Genomic DNA, 27,322 nt, shown 5'->3' with positions numbered 1-27,322 from the left:
CTCAAACCTGCCACTCGGTTAGTTAGGGACACGGACTTGTTTGAGAATAATTGTACTTCACAAAGTTTGATTACTTTGGTGGGCACAGTAAAGATAAAAGTAACTTTCTAGAGCAGTGCTGCTCAAACTTTCATGTGCATGCGAAACAGCTGGGATCTTGTTAAAATGCAGATTTAGATTCAGTAGGGAGGAGCTTGAGATTCTGCATTTCTAACGAGCTCCCAAGGACTGCCTAGGCTGCACTGCCAGTCCAAGGACCACACTGTGCATCTTAACAAGGTTCTGGAGAATCTTCCCCTCAGGGCAAATAAAGCTAGAAAGTGTGTTGGGTGCACATGAATGCCTCACTGAAGTGGGATGTGGGGACAGCCTCTAGTCACTCCAGGCAAAGACGACTGTAGCTGCACCCACTGGACAAGAATGGGACAAGGCTCCTCTGAGCCCCATTTTGAGTAGGTGACCTCATGGGTATCTCTAAGACTAACTGACCTATCAGAACAAGCCAGGATGAATCCCAGCTCCTCCTATTAGCACTGCAGGCCTCTCTCCCCTTTATCTCCTCAACCTGTACAATACCTCGCTTCTTGCCTCCTATGTTGGAGGTATTATAAGAGAATAGCTTAGCTTCTTGGGTTCTTTGTCTGGGCTCATGTAAATCCCAGCTTTACCACTTAATAGCTGTGTGACCCTGGGCAAGTTATTTAACCTCTCCAAAGCCCTGTTTCACCGTTTCACTGCTCTGGAAACAATGAACCTAGTAATAGTACTTACACCTTAGAGTTGTGGGGCAGATGAAATAAAATCCGCTATATAAAAATGTTTCACACATCTTCTGGCAGCAGTGGCTTAGCTCAGTGAATGTGAGTTCTTATGTTTGTTTTGCTCGTGAGTACACCATTTGAACAGGGGAACATTAATCTCAATCCCCCACTCAAAGCTCCGAAATGACCATTGCTACTCTAGTCATCTCTCCCCATCCCATTCCCATTTCTAGGAGTGTAACTTTTCCAAAATATCTACACCCACTCTCCTATCATGGCATAACATTTTTTTTTATTTTCTGATGTTTTCTTTTCTTTTTCTTCTCCCCCGCCCTGCCCCCCGCCAAAAAAAAAAAGCCTTGAAAAGTGACTTGGAACTTTGCAAGTGTGCTTCAGAGTGACAATGGGTGGCAGTGCTGCCTAAATAGTCCCATCACATTAAGCTGGCAGCCAATTGGTGGATGAGGATACACTGGAAAGCAATTTTTACTAATGCAAGTTTTCATTTCCCACATGAAATAGGTTAATTTATGACAACTCGCCCTCTGCCTTCTAAATAATATTTCTGCAGCAGTTTTAATTTTTTATTTTATTCATCTTATTTTAGAGACAGAGTCTCACCATGTTGCCTGGGCTGCTCTCGAAGTCCTAGGCTTAAGTGAATCTCCTGTCTCAGCCTCCTAAAGTGCTTGAATTACAGGCGTGAGCCACCACGCCAAGCCTCTGTAGCAGTTTTTAACAGCAAAGATTTTTGTTTTACTGATAGGGAAAAAAGTTGTATCATTTAAGCAAGTAGCTTTCAGATCCAGGAAATGTGAGACACACTACAGAAAAACAGGGCTAACCTTCTATCTCTTCTCTAGACAATAAGAATAATAGAAACACTACTAAAAAGTAACATTTATTGAGCACTTACTAGATACCCGAAACTGAGATTGGCATTGATCTTCGATTAATTAATTCTCACAATCCTTGCTTTTCTAAATTATCTCATTTAATCCTTCCAATATCCCTAATGCACAGATAAGGAAATAGGCAGCTATACAGATAACAAATACAAATCCTTGTGGATTCAACCCAGATCTGACTTGAGGCTAAACTCCTAACCATTCTACAACTACCCTTTCCATTTACTCCATTAGAGTCAATGATAATGATCAAGGTGCACTTTTTTTTTTTTTTTTTTTGAGACGGAGTCTCACTCTGTCGCCCAGGCTGGAGTGCAGTGGCGCGATCTCGGCTCACTGCAAGCTCCACCTCCCGGGTTTACACCACTCTCCTGCCTCAGCCTCCCGAGTAGCTGGGACTACAAGCTCCCGCCACCTCGCCCGACTAGTTTTTTGTATTTTTTAGTAGAGACGGGGTTTCACGGTGTTCGCCGGGATGGTCTCGATCTCCTGACCTCGTGATCCGCCCGTCTCGGCCTCCCAAAGGTGCATTTTTTTAACCTCTAGAAAGGTAACTGAGGGTAGAGACAGTCCTTTCTTATTGCAGTGTGCTCTCCACAGCCAGCACATGTCTGACCCACAAAGCGAGTTCATAAACCTTCCCTGAATCATATCCTTTTCACTGAAGGCAAAGAAAAAAGAGACACTGAAGCATGTACTCTCAGAGTAGCATGTGAGTGTATCTTAGTCAAAGTTAAATACAAAAACCACCTCTGAAATCTACAAGGAAGAAAACAAATACCAAGTATGGATCCAGAGAAAGTTCACAAGAATGGGAGGATGTCAGCTCCAACGCTTTGTAAAGTCAAAAATAGCCACATTGCAAAAAAAAAAAAAAAAAGAAATGAAAATGAAAAAAAAGAAAGAGAGACGTTCCCGAATGTGTCTCCAAAACATAAAGGAGAAAATCATATAGAAAAACTTCATGTAATGGGTGGAACTTGAGCAACCAGCTATCCAAATATAGAGGGGGATCCTCTCTTAGCTAGGGCATGGCCTGACAGAAGCCCCTTCCTGCTTTCAGAGCCTACGAGTAGTCCCCAGTGAAATGACAAAAATGCCCACGCCTAGGACATAAAGAAGGACAAAGCAAACATTTTCCAGCATCACACAAATGGTTTTCAAGTATCGCTCCATGTCAGGAATCTGAAATTCTGCTAATAGACAAGTTACGAGGCAATTGCCCTCTCCTAAGACCCCCGTGCACGCTCTGAAATTGGGCAATTCACACTGACCGGGCCTGGTCAGGCTGCTCGACCAGAGAAGAGTGAAAAAGAGACCAAGCTCACGGGAGAGTTATTTTTCACTCACCATTTATGTATCAAAGAAAATCAAGTCTCCCCTGCAGGAGGCATACAGAAACACACACGCTGCCTCCTGAAACACAGGTCTGGAGTGAAGCACAGTCACACACGGCCCCCCACGCCTGAGCGGAGAGGTTTTCAGGGATGAGGTCACAGTGTGCTAACCTGAAATCTCTCTTGGGTGAGAAGGAAGTCACAGAAACCAAGGAATGACTCCCTTCTCTGCTCTTGGTCCTCTTCTGGATCTAGTCTTGTCTCCAACATCAGCTGGCTGGGAATCTCACTTCCCTTCCCCTGGCCCAGCCCTTTCTTTCCCCAGAACTGAATACTGCTCCCCTGTACTGCCAGCTGGAGGGATGATCATCTCCTTCCCAAACAGATCTCTGAATGCCAGACGCAGGCCTGCCTGACTTCTGAATTGGCCTGTGGCCTGGAATTCCTTGTTGCTGGCCCCACCTATCAGACTGGTTATGCCGAAATGCCCAGGCCTGAACTTGCTACACCCTTTGGATGCTAGATCTTGAGCCACCCAGCTGCCTGCACAGCGGCCAATTTCTAGATCCAGATTAGGTTCTCCAAACCCTCATCACTCTTAAGAGTGGAGGGTGTTTCTGCCCTGTCTCAGCCTCCTCTTGCTGCCCAGTGGCTCTGTGTTGCTGAGGTTCTAGCAAATCTTCGAAGCCTCCGCATTTCCTGCGTTTTCCTCATCTGCCATGAAAAACTGGGAAATGGCCCCACATCGCAGCCATTCAGATCCAGGTGGTCTGTGAGAGTATAATTTACATGCTAGATACCAGAATATGGTGTGGGAAACACAGCCGTCCCCTTTGTTTCTCATTTATACCCAAAGAACTCTTTCTTCCAGAAACATCTCTGAAGTAACTCTCCATAAGTCAGGCATCTCTGTTATATTTGGGGCAATAAGTTCCCTCTCCTGTAACGGAGATAGCTTAACGAAAGAGGAAGTACCAGCACAATCTAATATGAGCAAAAAGACCGAAAGCTGAATGCTGGATCACTGCAGACCCAAAGCTGGGTGTCCATCTTCTCTCTTGTCAAAAGACATAAGTATGATCGGGGTAAAAAAATATGTAACCTTTAAGAATCACAGTGTGAGGAAGATGATCTCCAGCAGAAAAGCCTAAAAACTTTTGAAGTATGAAATATGACTAGTTTGGATGAAAACCAAAATTACAAAAACTGGCCTGAGTGATCATGCTAATTGCCTGTCTTCTAGACTTGCTTCTTTTCCTTAGTTAAAAAGAAAAAAGAAAAAAGAAAAGAAAGAAAAAAAAAACCAAGGTTGGAAGAGGGACAGTGGGCATTCTGAATCTGTGCTTAGGCTATGTGAATGTGGAACGATTGTTCCATGTCTTCTGAAACCTGGCAGTGACCCAGGGGCAAATTTCCAGATGGTCACACAGTAATTTCACAACACCAGGTCACTATTTCTCATCTTTCCAAGTTTTCCTACTTTCCCAAACATATGCATTCATGACTAACCTTAGGGTCAGAACCTGGGACCTCAGTCCCAGGTCAGTCTGTGTACTCTTCATGAAGTGACTCAATTTGCTGAGCCTTCCTTCTTCTACCCACAAAGTGGTGATGGTGATAAGGAACTGGCTAATTCAAAGGGGTGTTGTGAGGAACAAGTGAGATCGTATATGTGAAAGTTCCTGGGAAAACATGAAGTACTGTAAAACTGTCCCTGACTATGGGAGAACTTCCTCCGGGATCCTCCAATACAGAGGTAGGTGCATTTTCCATGCGCGAATTATAGCTGATATTACACCACCTTTACATGGCCTATTTATACGCGGCATTCCCACTAGACTATAAGCTCTTTGAGCATAGTAAATGAGTCTTGTTCAGCATTGTATTTCCTCAGGGCCTGGTACTAGCAGGCAGTTGGAGTTTGTTGGATAAATAGCAGATTGAAATAATAAATTTATTTAGAGTAATACAGTGGTTTGTGGGAAGGGGAGACAGTAGAAAAATACCTTTGCCTACAGTTTTCGTTTCTCTACAGAAAAGAAGTTAAATGCCACCCTGAGTTTTTCCATATATGCGGAATAGACAGAATTCATTATAAGAAAACTTTAACAAAGAATTTGGTCTTGCATTCTAGAGGTTTGCTAAATCTTCATTTCTACACCAGGAGAGCTATTACATATGGAACAAGTGATCGATTTGCTGATTTAAGTGATTGAAAGGAGTGAGAAGGCTGAGAACACCTTTGAGATCATGCCACTCTTTTTTTTCTCACAAGTGAACTGATGAAGTATGAGCTTCACTAGTCAGGTTAAACTTATATTTCTATACAGCCCATCATACCACCACCTATATATGCTGAAGATAAGAGTTTTTTTTTTTTTCAGGAAACAATTAGATGGCTAAAGAATCATTCTTAGACTAAATTCTACCTGTATTACCACCAAATGAAATACAGACAGGTCACTCAATTCTCATATTCTCTCTCTCTCTCTCTGTTTAAATGGGTCTGATTAAGTGATGTGTGGGTCACTCGGAGTAAAAGCAGTTCAAATGATCATTTTACACGTAATGAATAACATCATTTTTTTTTAGTTGGCTCTCTTTATTAGAAAGTACATTAGAGAACATATGATAGTGGGCTGTGTGGTTTACTTATAGGGGAGTCATAATGTGCAGCAAAAGGTGGATTCAGACAGGAATATTTTGTTCCTGCTCATTTGTAATGAATGGAAATTAACATCATAATAAGTGGATATTCTATTTAAGCACACCACAGAGAATATGGGAAGAGTAATTACAACTTCTTAGCTAATTTTATTATTATTGATATGATGGTAGAAGAAAACCAAGATCACTTTCTAAAGATATAGTTAGCTGAAAGGGAGAATTCATTTATAAGGAAATAACAGCACTAATAACAATATTAGTGAGTGTTAAATTCCTCAGTCCTTAAGATAACTCAGGGTCCAACACATAACTATAAAATAAGGTACAAATATTATAGTTAGGAAGTCAGCAAGGCTTCATGTTAAACTGGGAAAGGGTAAATAACTATAGGTAGAATCATAATATATGTCCTTGTCCAAATGTTGACTATATTACTAGAAGAGTACCAGGGAAATGAGAAGGGGCTTGAACCCAGATTTAGTTCCAATTTATGCCTTCAAGATAAGACTATGGAAAAGTAAATGCTAACATTTCCGAAATTATAGCTGCCTTAAAAGCTTAATGGTATAGCAGCTGGTATCTTAAGCAAACTAGTGTTATAGAATTTAAAGATTGAATATCATGGGTCATATCTTTATGAGTTTGTTTTTGCTATGTTATTTGTTGCCAAGCAACATGGTCCCAAAGTCCACCCCACAAAGCCTGCCCCCCAAATTTAAAGGCCACCTGCGTGGGATATCAGCTTCCTCTGACTTCCCTTTATGAAGGTTGGAGGTCTACCTGCGTGGGCATGGGTGTTACGATTTATCTAAGAGTAAGGGTGCAGTAACAGGCCCCAGATGTGTTCAACAGCATAACTAAGAAGATGCAACTCTCATTAAAGCAATGAGACAAACTTCCAGTGTCTGAATAAAACAACAAAAAAAGAGTTGTCCAACTGATTTATTCCAAATGATCCATAGCCACTCGGTAACCACACTTTTTCCTAGCACCTATGTGGAATACCTGTGCATCAGAATGGAACAGCCAGATCTGCACAAACAACCAAGGACTTCTCAGGGGTCTCTGCTGTAGGAGTCTCCAAGAAAGAACAAGCTGAATACTCAACTCAGAATCAGCTGAAGACTCGCACAAAGAAATGAGCTTTTGCATCCTCCTGACATCCTTCTCCTTCTGGAACCAGCCAGATGAGAGCAACAGCTTTCTTAGCGTAGTTGCCCAGGAGGCAGTTTCTCAAATGCAGTGTAGAGAGGGTAGCCAAGTGAAAGAGTTATCGACCATGTGTGTGCTGAGTTCAGTGCAGCAAACCAAGCTGAACTGAGATTTGAGACCTCAGCATCCACCCAGAGCCTCAATCTAGCAACCTGCTAAGGAGGTTTGCATCCTGTGATCACAGGCCCAAACAATCTGCAGGCGCATTCTATTTTCTGACTTCTACAGAACATGTGGAGTTGTGTCTATAAGCAAGCACGGTGACAGTTCACAGAGATGGAAAGGTTGATGGCTGCCTGGTCAGCTGTCTGTCTCATCTGTTCTTGTAGTACTGCAAGGGTGTTCATGAAGGCTCCCCAGGATGCATGTAATAGAGGAACACTCTCTAGCCCCCCTCCACTCTAGGAATTCCTTGCTCACACCCACACATGCATGCAGACATACACACACATGCACACAAGTGAACACTCACACTTTTCCTGTTTTAATTAGCTACTGTTCCATAAATTTTAATTCCCTGTACTACTAGTGATTGATAACAGATTCATTATTAAATATCTACGATAAACTACTTTCACGATGCTGTGTGTATTTTAGCACAACAGAAGTTCCCTTTGAAAAGAATCATTTGGACATGCTAATAATTTTCTGGGTGCAGCTGTCCTTATATCACGCAATGAGAAGGGAAGAGGGACCCAAATCAACTGTTTCCATTGTGGAATTAAGGGAGTATACAAAGCCCCACACACTCTGTGAATGTAGAGCCAGCATTTTAAATGGCTGTCAAGTCAGTTTTGAAAGCCAGAATTTGCTAACCCCCACCCAGGCATTCTTATGGCATTTCTTGGCCTCACTTGATAGATTGATTCTGAAAACATACACTAATTTTTTAAAATGCAAAACAGACCCACTTGTTTTAGAGCCTGTACAAACAGAGAAAGAGGAGAGTGGAAACAGCGTAAACAATGTTGTTTATATCCAAGGCCTGAGAAAACTGCTGCACTTTCCTCTGAAATTGCAGGAAGTATCAGAGTAGCCCCCACCCATTAAGGTGGAATAAGAACCACATTTTCTATAGGAATGGATACCATTTTTCAGATATACTGGCATTAAAGGATCTCAAAGCAAGAGCACAATTAATAAAGAATGGGATCTCCTTTAACCTGCAACTGAAAGTGCAGAAAATTCCATCCACAGACAACACCGAAAAGTGAAAACTAAGTGAAACCAAATACAGCCAAAGGGCCAATGTGAGAAACGCTGGACATTTTCATGGTTCTGCTTCACTTTTGACCTATTGTGAGGACATAGAGATGGTTCCTATAGGTTTACACCTAAAAGGGGACTATTATTGCATCAAGAGTACCTAGCAGTATGTGCTTTGAGCCCTGAAGGTTTGTAGTCGCATTGGACTAGGCCTGTTTTATTCTCTCTTTTTTTTCCATCGGTTGGCTTCCTTAATACATTTCTCCATTTTTTTTTCTTGTTGTTGTAACAAAACTATATTTAAAAGCAAGCAACAGGAAGCTTTTACTTGGGAAGTTGAGGTTTAAGCACTCAGTGGCAAACAATGAACCGGAGAGATAAAGATGCAACGCAAATGGTAGGGAACAGACCTTTGCTAGTTTCCTGCCAAAGTTGACTTGTGAGCATGTGCAAAGCCCCGATATGGACTAACAGTGCTATTTTGCTTTTATTTACTCCAATTTATTTGTTCCTGTGAGAATCCCCTATAAAAACAAAGTGTGGGGACAAACAATGGAAGCTTTGCCATCTCCTCCTTGCCAGGGCTTTTATTTTACACATTATCAAATGTTTTCATCAGTGGAGTTCAGCCCATTCATTCAACTCTGTGAATCACAACCCAGATCATATTGCAATGGGGGGAAAAACCTATGCATGGCTTGAATCATTGAAAGAAAGAAAAAAAGAAAGGTCTCCCTATCACCCTTTCCCTTTGACACTTACAAACAGATTTGTGGTCCTTTATAACACTCTAAAATAGCCACCATGTCCCCAAATAGTCAAGTTAACTAGAACTTTTAAAAAAGTAAACTTGCAAGTCCATAACATAATTTTATCTCCATTCCCTTTTTTGGCCCCTTCCCCAAACAGGTATCCATGTCAAAGGAGAGCTCTTGAGTTGGGGGTTTGTTTGACCTAGGTCACGCAAAGGTCAAGCTTTTCACCAGTTGTTAACACAAAGCTTCCAGCCAACCCACCCTCCAAATCCGGCTACACAGTCTGTTTCCATCTGCAAATGCGCTATGCACATTGGATTTTTCTCAGTTTTGCAGGAACTAACAATCCCTTCACTGTGAAGTGGTCTCAGTGACAAATAAATAGGTCAAACACTCTTCGGTGAAACTGTAGACGCTGAATTTGCCAAATATGGAAATGTAATGGATTTTGACTTTTTCATTTTTAAAAAGGCTTTTTAAAGTGTTATTTTAAAACCAGTTGAACAGATTGCTTTATTCCTTTATTGAACTTCAAGGGATGCTGTCTTTTAAGCAGTTTTATGCAATCCAAACTATATTTTTGCCTCTCTGAAAGAGATCAATATTTATTCAGATTGATTTTTAAGATTTACATGTGAAAAATAGATAAAATTGAATCAAATATAAACCAAAACTAATTCTGTCAACTCCCATGAAAGTCAATAAAGCCAAAATAAATTTAGCAGATTTCATCTACCTGCATTTGAGAATTGTTTTACTTCATTATTTCTTATAAACTTACTGAGCAGAAATTTGCTTAACTCTTATCCAGGCTTCCCTTACTGAAACAATAAGGCCCTCTATGGAATATTTTGCACTTGAATATTATCACCAGGATAGCATATGGCAAACTAGCGGTAGGCAGTTTATCTTCATCCTCTTTGTAAGCTAAAATTAGCACAATGCTTTTGCAGCACTGTGCACTTGACTCGGGCCAGGGTGATATTCTCCACAATGCCATGCTTGTTCCACATCCTGATAGCTTCCAATATTTAAGCAAGTTGATTGAAGTTTTATATTAATAATCACAGATACATTTTAATGCAATAAAATCCTAAATATGGCCAACAGTAAAATGGAAGGCTACTACATTAAGAATCAACCTGAAAAACCGTCCTTCATCTGCCTCTTGAAATATATAGTGTTTTAACTACAAAGTAGTTCAAATATTTACAGAGGCTAATTGTACCAAGAGGGATATTTATAAGACTCCAAAAGCAAGACACAATTACCTTCTTAGACAACTAAGGCTTATTTTTCTACTTGTTTACCATATTCAGTTTTTCTTGGTAATATGTCCTTGATGCTAAAAATGCATTGTTGCTAAGAATTAAGTATGCACTTTCAGAGGATTAAATGAAGGTGATCTGCCAATGGAAAGAGCTTACTCTTTAAACAGGAAAGCAGCTACTGGCTGGCTCTTTGAAAGGATTACAACACAAACAATGATTTTAAAAACAATGGAAGAGGTTCAAATAATACATCCCATTTAGTTGGTCTGTAGCAGTGTAATCTTCTCATCAAATAGTTAAAAACAAAAAACTTTAGGAAGAATTAACTTAGAAAACATAAGATTGACAGGTAAGCAGCAGTATATTTACTTGGAATAAAGGATGCCTCCGTCTTCTTTACCTCTCCGCTTTTAATGCTATTTATTAAGGCAGATGTTATACTAAAAAGATTTTGCTGAAATCTTCACTAACCAATATCAGACTGAAGTTTTCTCTTATCTTGTGTGCTGGGATAGATGTATTCACCTTGTTATCAACAGATTAAATCCAAGATAATAAGCAAATGCTGATACTGTCAGCTGATTTTTACCAATAGATTTTTTTAAAAACTCTTCATCAATTCTTGAAAGGAGAAAAAGAAAAAGAATTTATCAAAACCTTATTTTTAAAAAAAATTTCTTTATTTATTTTGAGACAGAGCCTCACTCTGTCACCCAGGCTGGAGTATAGTGGCACGATCTCAGTTCACTACAACCTCTGCCTCCTGGGTTCAAGCAATTCTCCTGCCTCAGCCTCCCTAGCAGCTGGAATTACAGGCTTGCGCCACCATGCCCAGATAATTTTTGTATTTTTAGTAGAGATGGGGTTTTGCCATGTTGGCCAGGTTGGTCTTGAACTCCTGACCTCAAGTGATCTGCCAGCCTCGGCCTCCCAAAGTGCTGGGATTATAGGCGTGAGCCACTGCACGCAGCCAGATCACTGTTTATTTGACCTAGTCATCTTATTCTCAGAATAATATATTTTATCCAAGGAGAAAAACATGAAAACCCTTCACAAGCCATGTAAGGTGACCTCATACATGATCTAACTAAAATGGTCTTTCATTTGATGGGACATATTAATCTGTTTATACCAGTCATTCCTGACCCACACTCTTCCACCAGCAAAGATAAAGTACACTGGAGAAAAAAAGCAGAAGACAAATATTTAAATATACAAATCACTTGGAAATTTTAGTAATAACCAAATAAAGCACTTACATATCCAAATTCTAGCAAAAAAAGCTGATATGCATTTATAACTTTTCAGCCATGCTTGTATGCAAAAGAATCAAATCTGTAATACCACTTTGCACCCAGATATTCAGAAAACTTAGGTATTAAGGTTTTGTATTTTTTGATGGCTATTATCGATGCTAAGTCCTAGATTCAGAATTTCCTCTCATTGACCATGAAATTATGTGGAACTTAACTGACCTTCAGCATACTTCAATCTATATGTAAAATGTTTCTGAAAGGTTCTTCATTCTAGCTAGGTTTGTAAGCAAACTTTCAACTTGGTTCTTAGAATTTCAGTCGTTTAGAACTGATGGGAAACATTCAATCACCTAGCTCAATTTACTTTATTTACAGAAGAAATTTTATCCCTGCAAGGTTATGATTTGTCCAACCTAGAGCACGTGGCTTGTAAGTTACGAAGTAGGGATACAACCTGTATTTCAAGGACAGCAAGTCTTCAAAGTTGGCCACAGGCCCTCTTAGAAAGACACTGAAAAGTTCCCAGAATGAAAAACACATAACCAATTACTTAAAATAGAAACTGATCACCACAAGCTGATCTTTGCATAGAGTCAAACACAACTGTATTCTAAATACAAAGGTTTCAGTATTTGTTTCCAAGACACCAAAATAAGTGGTTCAACAATTTGACGGGGAATATACATATAGGTGAAATATCTATCTCCTCAGAAATCCATGGATTCTTAAATATTCTTTTTTTCACTGATGAAGAACACATGGTAATATATACACATATGTGTGTGTATCTATGTATATAGACAAAAAAAACATGGCAAAATGTTAACAACTGTTGAAACGGAATGGTGAGTTATGGGTGTTTATTGTACAACTTGTTCTATTTTTCTGCATGTATGAAAACATTCATAACAAAAAATTGAGGAAAAGTTAAAAAATAATAAGTAGAAAAGAATGTCAATGCAATGCTTCACAAATCTTGTCCTATTTTTCAAGGATGCCCTCTCTCACCACTCCTATTCAACATAGTATTAGAAGTTCTGGCCAGGGCAATCAGGAAAGAGAAAGAAATAAAGGGTATTCAAATAGGAAGAAAGGAAGGCAAATTATCTCTGTTTGCAGATGACATGATTGTATATTCAGAAAACCCCATCATCTCAGCCCCAAAACTCCTTAAGCTGATGAGCAACTTCAGCAAAGTCTCAGGACACAAAATCAATGTGCAAAATCACAAGCATTCCTACATAACAATAATAGACAAACAGAGAGCCAAATCATGAGCAAACTCCCATTTACAATTGCTACAAAGAGATTAAAATACCTAGGAATACAACTCACAAGGGATGTGAAGGACCTCTTCAAGGAGAACTACAAACTGCTGCTCAAAGAAATAAGAGAGGACACAAACAAATGGAAAAACATTCCATGCTCATGGATAGGAAGAATCAATATCATGAATATGGCCATACTGCCCAAAGTAGTTTATAGATTCAATGCCATTCCCATCAAACTACCATTGACTTTCTTCCCAGAATTAGAAAAAAACTACTTTAAATTTCATATGGAACCAAAAAAGAGCCCGTATAGCCAAGACAATCCTAAGCAAAAAGAACAAAGCTGCAGGCATCACACTGCCTGACTTCGAACTATACTACAAGGCTATAGTAACCAAAACAGCTTGGTACTGGTACCAAAACAGATATATAGAGCAATGGAACAGAACAGAGGTCTCAGAAATAATGCCACACATCTACAACCATCTGGTCTTTGACAAACCTGACAAAAACAGGAAATGGGGAAAGGAGTCCCTATTTAATAAATGGTGTTGGGAAAACTGGCTACCCATATGCAGAAAACTGAAACTGGACCCTTCCTTACATCTTATACAAAAATTTACTCAAGATGGATTAAAGATTTAAACGTAGGACCTAAAACCATAAAAACCCTAGAAGAAAACCTAGGCAATAACATTCAGGACATTGGCATGGGCAAAGACTTCATGACTAAAACACCAAAAGCAATGGCAACAGAGGCCAAAATAGACAAATGGGATCTAATTAAACTAAAGAGCTTCTGCACAGCAAAAGAAACTATCATCAGAGTGAACAGGCAACCTACGGAATGGGAGAAGATTTTTGCAATCTATCCATCTGACAAAGGGCTAATATCCAGAATCTACAAGGAACTTAAAAACATTTACAAGAAAAAAAACACAACCCCATGAAAAAGTAGGTGAAGGATATGAACAGACACTTTTCAAAAGAAGACATTTATGTGGCCAACAAACATGAAAAAAGCTCATCATCACTGGTCATTAAAGAAATGCAAATCAAAACCATAATGAGATACCATATCATGCCAGTTAGAATGGCAGTCATTAAAAAGTCAGGAAACAATAGATACTGGAGAGGATGTGGAGAAATAGGAATGCTTTTACACTGTTGGTGGGGGTATAAATTAGTTCAAACATTGTGGAAGACAGTGTGGTGATTCCTCAAGGATCTAGAACTAGAAATACCATTTGACCTAGCAATTCCATTACTGGGTATATTCCCAAAGGATTATAAATCATTCCACCATAAAGACACATGCACACATATGTTTACTGCAGCACTATTCACAATACCAAAGACTTGGAACCAACCCAAATGCCCATCAGTGTTAGACTGGATAAAGAAAATGTGGCACATATACACCATGGAGTACTATACATCCATAAAAAAGGATGAGTTCATGTCCTTTGTGGGGACATGGATGAAGCTGGAAATCATCATTCTCAGCAAACTAACACAGGAACAGAAAACCAAACATTACATGTTCTCACTCATAAGTGGGAGCTGAACAATGAGAACATATGGGCACAGGGAGGGAAACATCACACACCAGGGCCTGTCAGGGGGTGGGGTGCAAGGGGAGGGATAGCATTAGGAGAAATACCTAATGTAGATGATGGGTTGATGGGTGCAGCAAACCACCATGGGACATGTGTACCTATGTAACAAACCTGCAGGTTCTGCACCTGTATCCAAGAACTTAAAGTATATTAATAAAAAATCATATGTGTATGTGTGTATATATATACACATACATACACACACACACACACATATTGCCAACAATAAAGAAAAAATGGTTAAACAACAACAAAAAAATCCTCTCACACCTGTATAGAGTAAGTTACATAAAACCTCCCCCCACAAAAAAAAAAAAAATCTTGTCCTATATTTTAAATTTTCTATGTAACATCCTAGGCTGTAATATGAGGATCTTTGGACATTTTCACTGTATGGTGCCCCAGCAAAACAGAGTCATCACCACAAGTATAAGAAATTCCCTTTGTGGCCAGGCGCAGTGGCTCACGCCTGTAATCCCAGCACTTTGGGAGGCCAAGGCTGGTGGATTACCTGAGGTCAGGAGTTCGAAACCAGCCTGACCGACATGGTAAAACCTTGTCTCTACTAAAAATAAAAAAAATTAGTCAGTTGTGGTGGTGCATTCCTGTAATCCCAGTTATTTGGGAGGCTGAGGCAGGAGAATTGCTTGAACCCAGGAGACGGAGGTTGTAGTGAGCCAAAATCGTGCCATTGCACTCTAACCCAGGCCACAAAAGTGAAACATCATCTCAAAAAAAAAAAAAAAAAAAAAAAAAAAGAAGGAATAAAAAATTCCTTTTGTAAAAAAGGAATGAGATCATGTTTGATTGTTAGAAAATCACCTATAATCCCTTGAGAAGGGATAAATGGGCTTGCAGCTAATATAAAAAATTTAAGCACATTGCTATGTCATGAGAGAATGAATAGAAAAATAAAGGAAGATAGTCAAAATAGGAAATGGGCTCTCTGTGCTCTCATCATAACTACACTACAACATTGCGCACATAAAAAAGAGAAAAAGACATAACCAGATGAGGAGGAGAGGGTGAGTGGGTAGTCAGCACCTTCGAGTCATTTTGTAGATGAAAAAAGTGGTAAAGTTGATTTCTTATAAACAAATAAAACCCTCCCTATAAGTCTAGTTTTGCCTCCCCCATAACTTACCAGAATCAAACTTTCCTAGTTGCAATTAATAGGCAAGAGGTATTTTGAACCTTATTTTACCAACTGCAATTGTCACAAACCTAGTTCTGAAGATATCTGCAGTATTTGGTAAAGTTTATCTGTAATACTATGGATTATATTTCCATATCTTAAGATTTACCAGTAACATTGATGTCCTGAGATTCAAAGGCCAGACTACCCAACAGCCTCATCAAAAACCAAAGGTTATTGTGACCAGATGAGACCAGAGACACAAGAAGAAACTTTGTGAGTGGCCAAATATATTCCCCATCCTAACTCGGCTCCTGTGAGGAAATTCCACCTAGGACCCCCAGGGACACTCAACCTTAACCCAATCTGACCGCCAAGAAGAGGTATGCCACTCAACATGTAACCTTGACTAACACCACAAACTTCATTTCTTCACAGACACTTTAACGTATGGTATAGAAGGAACATGAGCAGTTGTGTAAAAGGAATCCAGTAGACCAAAGGCCTCGTGGTAAGAATTGTATCAGTCTGCGTCCCTTCTCAACCATTCACTTCCTCATCACTGCCTCCTCATGTAAAAGTGGCAGACCTATGGAACATTTCAGAGTGATGGACAGTGGAAGGGAGGCCCGTATGAGTGGAAATCTTGATGGCCCACCAAGTTCACAATGCCCTCTGTCCTGACACGAAAGGGCAGCCAACAGTCTTCATTGTAAAATAAATACGTATTTGGGAATAATACTAGATTCTCAATTTCTTGGAAGGCATCACTCGCATTTGGAAATGGACACCAGTCCTAAGCAGAGTCTCTTTTTCCACAGAGAAAATTAATCAGCTGATAATGATGATGTGGTCATGACAGCAGCTAACACAGACATAACGCTTACCATTGCCAGGTATGGTTCTAAGTTCTATATATTAACTTGTTTAATGTTCTCAACAGTCCTATAAGTAGGTACTAATACTATTCCCATTTTATGGGTGAGTTTAGGCTATTCCTCTGTCCAAAAAAGTCAAACCATCTCATGTAGAAATCTGATTTATTAAGAGCCTGTTCTCCATGAGTAGAGACCAATATTGGGTTGCTTCCATTCTGATCCTACACTGAAACCCCCTCATGCCTGAATATCACTAGATGGCATCAGGAATATTGAATGAGACAGTAGGTAACTCCTAAAGAGAGCAGCACTAAGAAATATGTGTGTTCTAGACAGTTCTCAATTCAGGGGTAAAGGGAGCAGCAAACACTGGACTATCAATTCCTTGAGGGCACGGATTGGTCTTACTCATTTCTGTCATCCCAGAACTTAGCACAGTACCCTCTACATAGAAGGGTCTCTGTGGATGAATAAATGAATGAACGAAATAGAATGCTAAGCAGTGCCTGATCACTTCCTTCTAAAGATCCTTCCTCATATGTCATTCTGTCTTCTCTCTTTCTAACGAGAGACAGAGAGAGAACTGGTAGACACATTTCAGAAATAAATGAACCCAAAAGATATTAGTTACTAGGTTACTTTTCAACCTGGTAAAAAAGAAAAATTGTTGGAATTGAGAAACCTGACTGACTTAGGTCCTGTCGTTTTCTCACTTACACGCTGTCAGGCCTTAGGTAATTCTCACCTATGAAATAGAGACACAAATCTCTGCTCTGCCATAAGGGTGGTGGTGTGAGGCTCACAAATGAACGAGAGTGGGCACATTTCAGAATCTGAATGCATGAAAAATGAGTTATTTGTTTGAAAAATTTCCCACCTAGCATCGTACCTGACACATAGTAGATTCTCAGTAAATATATTTGTTAAATAATGGAATATCACCGGGTGTGGTGGCTCATGCCTATAATCCCAGCCCTTTGGGAGGCTGAGGCAGGCAGATCACGAGGTCAAGAGATCTAGACCATCCTGGCCAACATGGTGAAACCTCATCTCTACTAAAAATACGAAAATGAGCTGGGCATGGTGGTGCATGCCTATAGTCCCAGCTACTCGGGAGGCTGAGGCAGGAGAATAGCTTGAACCTGGGAGACAGAGGTTGCAGTGAGCCAAGATCATGCCACTGCACTCCAGCCTGGCAACAGAGCGAGACTCCGTCTCAAAAAAAAAAAAAAAAAGGGAATATCAGAATTAATGAGCCACAAGTCTCTGATCCTCTAAACTCCATTTCATAAGACTTCCTTTAAGAGGTTCAAAGTTGTCAGTGCCAACCTCAGTGGAAGGAATAAAACCAATCTCAGGTAAACGCCACTTCAAGTTAGAGTTGGAAAAGTTACAGCCAACTGCACATGAAAATAAATAATACTCTCAGCCTTATGGAGAGGCAAGACTGATGAGAATAGAGATGTTCAAAGTTGAGCAGGATTGAAAATCAAGCCAATGGGCCCCAACTCTTGCAATCCTCCTCTTTTTGCTCCTTCTCCACAGCATCTTAGGTCACAAGCCAAAAAGAATGGCAGCATCATCGCTGTCATTTTGCTTCTCTGAAATAGGAACCTGGATTAGCTTTAGCTGGCTGAAGCTCAACCCAGATAAGTCCAGAGCAATGCTGATAGGCAGCAGGAAGGAATTTGAGGAAGTGACAAGAAATGCCACGTCATCCATCATAAAGAAAGCTTTCCCACAAAGTGGCCTGGGAGCTGGCTACATAGCAACGGGGGTTCAGAAAGATGCAGATAAACACAGAAGTCTTTCCTAGCACCAGAATAGAGAGCCAGCCACAAATAATTCATGCCCTTGCCACATCCTTCAGTGAGTACTAGGAAGAATGTAGGATACCCTCCCTTCCACTTTCCCCGCTCATGCAGCCAAAAGGAACCTGAGCTTGCATGTCCTGGGTGCCCTCTTGCTACAGGGGATCAGGATGCTGGAGACAGCAGACTTGCCTTTCTGCTCATTTCTAACACATCAACCAGAGAATCACCAGAAATCCTGAGGATGTGTTTTTTTTTTAACAGAGATTCTAGGCTCTGGTCTTTCTGTTGCAGGGAAGGGTATGTGCCATGTCAGAAATAAACTCTTCCTAATTCCATTCTCCAAGTAATGGACATCATAATAATCTGCAATGGCATCTGTCATTGCAAAGATTTCCACCATTCTTCAAAAAAGTTTCATAGGAAAGTAGAAGTTAGCAAGCAGTTATTCTCCAAAGAAATGCACAAGAAATGAGACTCAGCAAAGAAGACTGGAGAGAGTGGAACTCTTCTTTCCCATTGTTTTCTTAGACAGCAAGAAATTCCCTATTGATTATATATGTTATGACTTTCCTATGGTTTAAAATTTCATTCAAAGGGTCTGTTCTCACCAAAATGTACCCAAAACTTGTCTATCTTCAGGAGGAAATCTGTACTTTGAAAAACAGACAAAAAGATCAAATCTTTTAACCAAAACTATATTCTGCATTATTAAATAATTCTAGTGACTACTTAAAAGGGTATATTGAGCTAGATCTCAGCCTGTACCTTCATTGGATAAATCACATAATATCCCAGTGTGCTAAATCTCCTTGAAAGAAACTCTGGCTTAAATTCTGCCATCTCAAATTGTCCCCAACTTCTATCTAGAGAGAAATTTCAGTCACTAGTATCCCAGAGGTTTCATTATGGCCACAGCAATTAGTAGACCATATTTTCATCCTAAGTAGCCAGGGAAATATTTCAATGCAGTGCATTTTTTTGCTCAGAACTCTTTGAGAACACACCAAATAGGAAATAATTAGAATAACATTTACTTATCCTCACATATTAGCATTAAATTATTAGTTGTATTAGTGGCTTGCATATACATTAAACTTGCAAATTATATAGACCCTTATTTCTATTCTATGAGCATTTAGATTTTTTCCCTGCATGCATATCTAATCATTTGCTTACCTCTTATCACTCCAGGAACCTAGAGTTCTTAATTCCATGGATTTCCACAGGGCAAGAATCTAGGCCACCGTTTATGCACAGAAATCAATTCAGCCATCACTACACTATGCATCAAAACAACATTCTAAGAGTAAAAGTTGAAGCCAGTGGCATTGAGCCAAAGCACCTCTCCTCCGAAGGAAAATGCAGTGGGATTTTAAAGGGCAAATAGGGCAGGTTACCGAGCCTTACTGTCTCACCAATAAATGGGGAATCCTTCATGGCCCGGGGTTTCTTGATTCAAATCTGGAGCTTAAGACTTTGTGCCTAAAGAAAAGTGCTGATTCTCATCCCCCAGTGCATTTCTGGAATGTCCATGTAAATATTCACTGGATCAATTTTCTCTCTTTGCTCCTAGTGAGATCATATTAACCAATGACACTTTTATGTTTTTAATTAAAATCGAAAAGAGCATTTTGGCACCATAAGTCTATTGCATTTTTATAAGATCTTCATCTCTGAAACACAATCTTATATTAACATGACAGTTTCAAAAAATCATATTATCATAAATCATAGAAACATCATTGGCTTCTTTTAAATTGTATTCAATCTACTAACTACACCATTCACAAATTATAACAATCTATGCAAATGTACATTAAAGCCATAAAAAGCTTTTCCAGCATGTCCTTTTCCCACAGCCCAAATAAAGGTACATTAAGAAAATCTGGCAAAGGGCATATATGTCTATTGCCATTTCCCACAGCAAATAGGGTGTTTTCCTCTGGGAATAAAACATTTTCCTTAAACTACTGTTTATAACCCTTATCAGCTCAACTGCAATAGAGCCATCAAGTTCAATCTCTTGTGGAAAAAAGTCAAGGTCAACAAGTACTTGCATTTTTGTTTTTTCTTTAGCTGCAATTGCTACTGACATTCAATTGGGTAATAAACATGAGGTCTGTCAAATGTTCCCAAAGAACAGGTGATCCAAAAGCTATCTCAGCACAAGGCCATTGCCAGGTAATCAAACAATCTTGTTATAACAATTATGATTTGAGTACATTTATTTATAGATGCAAACATCTGTCAGTTCTGAATGAATATTGCCAGACAATTCCCACCATTGGGGTCATAAGAATGAGGAAGTACAAGAGGGCTCTTGCTAGAATTACTCACCAACAATAATGTGTACCCTGATGAGCAGAGTACCATCCAAAGAAAAGGCTTTCTCCTCTTATCTTTTCTATTTAAAGGCAATTTTGTATAGCTCAATACAGCCATGTCCTCTACTATGCCAGCCAGGTTCCTGAGCCCAGTTGCCTCTCTCTGCCTGAAAACCAATTCTACAGTTATGTGTGTGTGTGTCTATTTGGAATTGTTGCATTATTCCTTTAAGCCAGCATGGTTGCTACATTCAAAAACACTCCATTTTAACTTGAAAAGTGCTAGAATTTATTCAGCATTTAATCCTAAAAAGTCAGATAGATGTTTGGAATAAAGACCACATAGTTCTTTCCAATTCATCATGAAGCTCACTGATATCAACAGGAGTTATGCATTTGGATCCGGGCGGCACATGGCTCCATGCCATATGCAACTTACGGATTAAAAATAGAATCTGTTCCAGCTGTAAAGTAAGACACGTTAAACCTACGGCCTCCATTTGAAATATGAAAATTAAATCTAGGGACTATGGCTAGTGTCTAAGATGATGACTCTGATCCACATAATGCAAACCTATTGCTTCCATTTCAGTTATGGAAAATGAACCTAAAGTTGATTCTTGGGGCCTAAAAGCAATGCTTCCACTTCTTGCTATGTAACTTTTATTAACACTCCATCATTTAGTGGAGCAATTAACGTTGTCCAAAGCTGATTCCTTTACTATCAAGAGCATCAGGAAATCTGGAAACAAAGGAAAGCTAATTCTTCTAAAAACACATAAACCCACATCTTGGGGAAGAAAGTAAAAACTAAAAACAAAACGAGAAATTCTGGATGCAAAAAATGAAGTACGCTACTTTGAAAGACAGCTTTCAAAGTCAATGTAGACACACTAAGTACCAGGTGATAGTGTTTTTAGCCAAATAAATACTGCTCCAGTGTAAAAAGGTATCCTTCATTCTTTAACATTCTGGCAAAAAGTCAATGTGACCAGAGTTGTATCAGCAGGCATAAGAGTATCCTGTTTCTAATCCTGCATTCTATTAAGTCTTGGGTCGTTAATCTAAAGACACTACATAAAAATAAAAATTAGCAACTGAGAAGTGGGAAAGGCTGAAGCACACCAGGATTAGAATCCACTGGGAGTGCATAAACACGAAGGCCCATGAAGCAAAACATCTATTCTGCAAACACTCAGGAAATGTTCATCAATCAGTTGTCAAGCAAAGGGGGAAGTCACCTCACTTTCAGAGCAGTAAACTGATGAAATGAGTCACCAAATTCCCATGACAGCTTGGCCGGCCTCTTCCTTTCCACCCAGCCCCTGGTCTCCATGGAGCCAGAGCCTTCCTTGAGGGAAAGCAGTGCAGCAGAGAGAATTCGTGGGATTTCTGCAAGCCATCCTCAGGAAGGGGTGGGAAAAGCATCACTTCTGCCCAGCAAGGGTGTAGGAGAAAAGCCACAGCCATCAATGACCAGCTGCATATTCTCCCATCTAGAGTGGCAAAGCTACATTCAGAAGAAGACAAAGAGCGTGCCGATGGGATCTGTAGTCTGTGTAGTCAGTCTTCGGAAATCTTGGCGTCATCCCAGAGCCTTTGCACTCCACTGCCCTCTGCGTCCACTCAGTCTCTCTGTCCAGTCCAGTCTTTCTCCTCAAAGCTCTGCTCTCTAGCCTCCTCCCTCTGCCTTAGTAAAGTTCTGCCACATTTCTGAATAACTATCATGCTGACTTCAACCTCCCTCTGCTCCGATTCCTCCTTCACTCACATCCGACCACGCCACAACCCTCACATTTCCAATGACTCCCTAATGCCTGCTAAACCAATACCACAACGACAGATATGACCTTAAGACAACAAATACGACCCTTTGTGGTCTGGCCCCTGCTACCTCTTGGGCCTCACCTCAGACTCTTTCTCTCTCACATGCACTCTCTGCTCATGCTGAGGCACACACAAAGTCCCCAAAGTGGCATGCTCTCTCTCCTTCCTACCTTTACACAAGCTATTTTTTTTTTCCTCACGTGCCCCTCTTCTCCATCTCTCCCAAGTTTCCATCATAGACTCACTCTCTTAGGAGACTGAGTGGGAGATCAAAAATAGAAAATCAGTTTCTTCTAGGGCTAACTCCGGGGGGCGAGGTAGTGGTTGCTGGAGTGTTGTGTGGAGAAGGACCTGCATCTGCTCTCCTTTCAGGCCCAGTGACAAGGGTGCTGTGATCCATTAAAAATGGCCACCATGGAAAGACTAGAGAGAAGCCTGTCTGATGCCAGGAAGGTGCTGCCCCTGTGCCAGTTTGTTAGGTGCCATTCCTCTACTTCCAAATTACTCAGAACCTGCTCACTAGGGAGACTTAACCTATGATATATTCAACTGTCTGTTCCTCTACCAGACTGTCAGTTTCTTAATTCCGGAAATGACTTCTTTCACTCTGAATTCCCACATCTAGCACAGGACTGGTGTGCAGTGGACATTTAATTAATACTCATTCAATTAATAAATGGGAATATTTCCCTTTTCACTTCTATCTTTGGGAGTATTCCTCTCAAATGCTTAAAATGTACATTAAGCAATACTTTCATTTGTAGTAAATGTATTCCTTTTACCTGAGGGGATGGTTTTGGTGCTAGGATGAGGTAAGCCAAATATTCATAACACTCAGCCCCCTCCAACCTTATAGGCTGAAGTCATATTCCCTCAGAACTTTCATTTTTAAGGACTGCAGCATCTGAACCTTCCATTCTGGCATCCCAGCTCAGCCTCTCAGCATCTCCATTCTAACCATTGCTTACCTGAATCTCTCTAGCTCCATTAACTCTGTTCCCACGGATAATAATAACCAGCGCAACAACAGCATCCTCACCCCCATTCCTGGCTTCAGATGGAGGAAGAAAAGACTGGAGAATGAAGCGAACCCACCAGAGTGGTCGGAAGAAGGAGACAGACAAGTGAAGAAAGGCCTCATGGCATTACCAAAACTCAGCACCCTGGCTCACATCAAAATAGGCTGTCATTCATTTCAACCGTGGAAATCAAGACTAGGTTAGATTCCAATGAGGTAAAGGAAGAAAAGGACGAATATGATTACAGATACCTAGTCCAATCAATCAATTATGTATCAGCAATTCTTATAACTGCAGCATTGTGCTAGGAACTGGGGAACATGAGAGGAGTCCTACAGATACTGTCAAGGATGCCAACCTGTGCCACCTCTCTGGACTCCCTGTGTGAGGACAGGAGAAGAATTTCTTTCAGATCTTAATGCCGGTCAAATCGATTCTTCAGAGCAACTTCCATGGATATTGTAAATCTTATAATTAATTATACTTCAGTCTTTGTTTTAGCTGCTAGGAAGCTCAGGGCCAAATTAATACCTATTTCTTGTAATTGTACATGATCTTATAATTTATATTGCTCGGTACTACCCTTATTTCTTGGCTTTTTGTTTATTTTGCTTTCCATTCTACTTTGTTCATCTACATATTTTTTATCCTATTGTATACTATAAACTTTTGTTAATTTCCTTAAATCCTTTCTTAGAATGAGAGGGAGAATATATATACAAATATACATATTTATATTTATGCATAGATAAGTATATATAATATATAAATATGTTATTTATAAATAAATATATATTTATAAATAAACATATAAATACAAATAAATAACTATATAAATACGTGTATTTATAAAATAAATAATAGATGTGTATACTTACATTTGTATCCATATATTTATATGTATATGTGTATATATATGCATTTTAAAATCAACATATCCTTTTCTCCCAAGGTATTAAAGTATAAAAGGGTGTCAAGGTGCTACCTGTCCTGGCTGTCATAGGTAGTAGGGGCACTCAAAGAAAGAGTCAAACTACAACAGTAAGTGCTAATAACCAAGCAACAAGCCCATTGGCAAATTCAATATTTTCTGCATTCACTCTTTAATTCCCTTTTTCTTAAAAATATACAATTTTTTAAAATGTAAGCTTTGCTATGTAAGGTCATATTTTCCTTTTCTTCTAATATGGAAATAAGCAACAGGAAGTTCTGCTGTCTTCATTCTTTGTTATAAAATAAAGTGAGCAATGTTAGGAGGGAATGCATATGAATTGATATTAGTAAGTGGGAGAAAACCAAACTAATTGTACTAATCAAATAGAATGCTTTTAGGTTAAGTAATTATGGAAAACTATCTGCAAGACAGAGCTAATCCACAAAGCCAGACACTTGAGCAAAACCCAACTTTACCAACTACATTTCTGGGACTAATCAATACAAGAGATAGACAATGCCTACATTTTTTTTTTTTTTCCTAAGGAAAATGCTTGGCATAAATTTACTGTTTGGGTTAGTTTTTGTTAGGTCAACAGCCAAAGCCTCTACTACTACTATTCTTAATTAGTGCTATCACCCATGAGAAAGAGAAATAACTTTTGGGGTAGAGCTAAATATCACAATTCAGCAGGGGTAGAATCATGGCTGCTACTGAGAAGGGCATAGGACATAAAAGCATCATCCCAGGGTAGCATAGTTACCCATGGTACAGGGTCCTGTCTCAGAATTCATCCTCACTTCAACCCTATCATCCCTCAGATTCTGCTGCTGGTCTCCACCCATCTTCTGTTAGATGCCCACTGTGGGGCAAAGGGTGGTGTCCAAGCGTAGGAGTAGGGAGAATAGGTGATTAGGTGGATGGCATGATTTAAAGTCAAGACCTCCATACACATGTGTTATACATTCACGTATTCAACCAACTGAGGATGGAAGATATTTGAAAAAAAAAAATGGATGATTGTATATGTACTGAACATATACAGACTATTTTTCTTGTCATTATTTTCTAAACAATACAGTATAACAACTATTTGCAAAGCATTTACCTTGTAGTAGGTATTATAAGTAATTGAGATATTATTTAAAGTATATGGGTGGATGTGCATAGCTTACATGCAAATACTACACCATTTAATTGCAGGGAATTGAGCATCTGAAGATTTTGGTATCTGGGGGTTGGAGGGAGAGGGTCCTGGAACCAATCCCTGGGGGATACCAAGGGATGTCTATACATCCCCAAACCCACTTAACTTCTGACACTTAAGTTTAGAAGTTGTTAACCTGGGCTATATAGACACCCCCTCAAGGGAGATCCATGGTTAGAATTCAGGGGATATATATACTTAATAAGGGGAAAAAGTACATTTTTATTATCAATAACTTCAATTAGAATTAGCATTTCCTTCATGCATGTATGTAAGTAACAAACCAACCACAGAACTATTAGCAGGACCTGTAACTTTGTCCCCAATGGAAATCATATTTGCATATCACAATACAGTTGTTACAAATATCTTAAAACATGATTTACATTTATCACTACTTCAAAAATTCAGCAGATAACAGAATTACTACTAAATCTTGTTATTTAAGCCTATTAACAGAGTATATATATATAATTTTTTTTTTTTTTTTTTTGAGATGGAGTCTCACTCTTGTTGCCCAGGCTGGAGTGCAATGGCACAATCTCAGCTCACCGCAACCTCTGCCTCCCAGGTTCAAGCAATTCTCCTGCCTCAGCCTCCCGAGTAGCTGGGATTACAGGCACATGCCGCTCCACCCGGTTAATTTTGTATTTTTAGTAGAGATGGGGTTTCTCAATGTTGGTCAGGCTGGTTTTGAATTCCTGACCGCAGGTGATCCGCCCACCTCGGCCTCCCAAAGTGCTGGGATTACAGGCATGAGCCACTGCACCTGGCCTTATATTACTATTTTACAACTTGGCTTTAAAAAATATTTAGATAATTGAATTTTAATACAATTCATTGCCCTTGTAGTCCTATGGGTTTTATTTTATACATTAATAAATATGTTACTCTGATAAGGTATCTATTGGCTTCACCAGACTGCCAAAGGAGTCCTGTCCTCCTCAAAATGTCAAGATTCCCTTGAAGAAGATCAAGCTGAGTCAGCAGCCAGGTGACTAATGGCAGTGAAAGCAATGATGGCTCCAACGGTTCAGGCAGCAGAGGCACTGGCTGGCTCATGGCAGTGTGGAAAGACTGGACCAAGTTTCCAAGAGTGGGCTCTGGAGCCAAGTCCATCTAACAGGGCCCCATAGATGTTGAACGTCTACATCTACCAAGGTAGATCTGTCCCTTGCAATTTAAACCTAATACCCACCATGCTGTGTGCCATCCAGCAGGCCTGACCACGGAGTTCACCATGTCTGGGTCATTGGCATGTTGTGAAATAAATACACTCACGGCTCCCTAAGAATATCCAGTATTTAGCAAATATTTTACTTCGATATGCTTGATGTTCTTGGTAGCACACAGGAACTTCCTAAGGGCAAATACTATGACCTACTCATTTTTATAGCTCACACAGAGTACCTGGCACACAGTAAGAGCTTAATCTATTTTTGATGACTTGACCAGAATGTATAAATTTACATTCCCATCCCCCCCTTAAACACAACTCATGATAATATTTTGGCTCATCCGCAGGAGAGATTATAATTCTAAACTCTTTTTATCTCCTTGGGCTATGTTAAATGAATGCTTCCCTAAAATTAACTTCCTCACTTCTGCCTTGTCAAGAATGACACCATGTGAAGAATCTACCACCTGAAACAATGAATTCTCTCCTCATTTATTTCCTTGAGTAGAAACTGAAACACATGTTTAAGCTGTGCCAGGCTGTGTGGTGGCCCTGGAATGCCTGGGAGATCTGACCTGAAAAACAAGTTATTGCTTATAGTTTAAAACCCAATGCAGACTCAAGAGAAGAAAGAAAAGTGAGAAAGGATAAGAGAATGAAAAGGCCCTACATAAAAACTGAATTAAATAATTACAGAATAAGACCTGGATTTTTAAAGCTAATATCTCCATTTTTATCATTAAC

General features: G+C 39.7%; 1 protein-coding gene and 1 long non-coding RNA gene across 9 annotated transcripts in view; one reads left to right on the top strand and one right to left on the bottom strand.

Moving 5' to 3' along the window:
* Positions 1 to 27,322, bottom strand: part of MEIS1 (Meis homeobox 1) — a 251,385-nt gene that overhangs the window by 185,538 nt on the left and 38,525 nt on the right. The window lies entirely within an intron of this gene.
* LOC110741069 lies at positions 15,593 to 20,238 on the top strand. The gene is made up of 4 exons (XR_002516703.1): positions 15,593 to 15,674; positions 15,837 to 15,909; positions 16,220 to 16,294; positions 20,167 to 20,238. It is a non-coding gene; the product is annotated as an uncharacterized LOC110741069 (long non-coding RNA).

This window comes from Papio anubis, chromosome 14 (genome assembly GCF_008728515.1).
Source record: "Papio anubis isolate 15944 chromosome 14, Panubis1.0, whole genome shotgun sequence".
Lineage (NCBI taxonomy): Eukaryota > Metazoa > Chordata > Mammalia > Primates > Cercopithecidae > Papio > Papio anubis.
This window is presented reverse-complemented; position numbering and strand designations above follow the sequence as displayed.